The sequence below is a fragment of the Polyodon spathula genome, unplaced genomic scaffold (genome assembly GCF_017654505.1).
Source record: "Polyodon spathula isolate WHYD16114869_AA unplaced genomic scaffold, ASM1765450v1 scaffolds_3088, whole genome shotgun sequence".
Lineage (NCBI taxonomy): Eukaryota > Metazoa > Chordata > Actinopteri > Acipenseriformes > Polyodontidae > Polyodon > Polyodon spathula.
The window spans coordinates 3877-5097 of record NW_024474552.1 but is presented as its reverse complement, the minus strand read 5'-3'; the positions used below and the strand labels follow the sequence as shown (position 1 = coordinate 5097).

Here is a 1221-nt window from a genome sequence, read left to right as displayed (position 1 = left end):
AAATAAAATCCCACATTGAAGGATGAAAACTTATAACCAGTGACCATTATGAAAACAAAAAAAACTTTGCTTATGTTAGCTGCAAGACAGAGAAATTTGCATCTTGCTATCCCATCACTCATGTGCACCAAATCAATGACGTCTATACTTCAGTTCATATATTATCGGAATCAAAAACGTGGTCTCTGTTGCATTGTGCAGCTGCAGTGTTGATAATAAAAACCTCTACATTCAAGGCTTCATTTAACTTTTCTGTATTATTTTGAAGAAACTTGCCCACTGGCAATTCAAATCTATTTGCTGTAGCGGGTAGCATTTAGTTATTGCTTGTTCAGTAGCTTTGCGCGGTGGCAGTATTATATCCCATGAGGTTTGTCCGAGGCGTGATTATTACTAGTTGAAAACTTTAAAAAATACCCCGCTGTGGTGACTTGAAATATAGGCATTGCTGACAATTTTTGACAGTCTCACAGAGTCTGCTATCATCTAGTTGAAATAAGAGAACAAATGTCAACGCTATGACTTAGTGGCAAAACTAAAACACAGCTACGGCGTCAAACAATAAATAATAAACAAACAAAACACACGGCGGTTCGCCGTCATCTATAAACAAAATAAAAAACAACACAACAAACAAATACAAAATAACACATGTGCAGAGGGGGTGACACCTTTCTAAAAATAAGCAAACAATACGATTAAGCAGCTTCCTCCCGCCCTGCTGCACATTATTAGTTTACTTCTGCTTCCACCATCGAAGTGTTTATTTCAGGAAAGGAGGTTTTACAACTCAGTTGAGCATAGCTTCGTTTGACAGATTTACCCATTTTCTAATAAATAAAAAAAAAACAGTACGATAAATTATCTGGAAGCAAATTCAACAAAATGTAAATGTAGAAAAATAAAGTTTCTAGTACAGTATCTAGCAATTACAGAACTCACAATATTAAAATATAACATGGCTTTATGCCAGGGCTCTCAATCTCCCGGCCCGCGGGCCACAGGTAAAGTAATGTTTTACACAATATGCATTTGTCACACAAGTTGATTCCATCACTACATTTCACCACCACCATATTATCATAGTTTAATTGTAGCTTAGATTTAGGGTTTTGTGTGGTTATACTTGAGCCTAAAGCCACTCATCACACAGTGTAACTTTTTTTTTTTTTTTTTTTTTTTTTTGCCTCCTGGGTAGTAACAAACTTTGCTTTATGACCA

At 35.9% G+C, this 1221-nt stretch overlaps 1 pseudogene; it reads left to right on the top strand.

Moving 5' to 3' along the window:
- Window positions 1-336: 336 nt before the first annotated feature.
- LOC121311275 lies at window positions 337-503 on the top strand (annotated as a pseudogene).
- Window positions 504-1221: the final 718 nt, after the last annotated feature.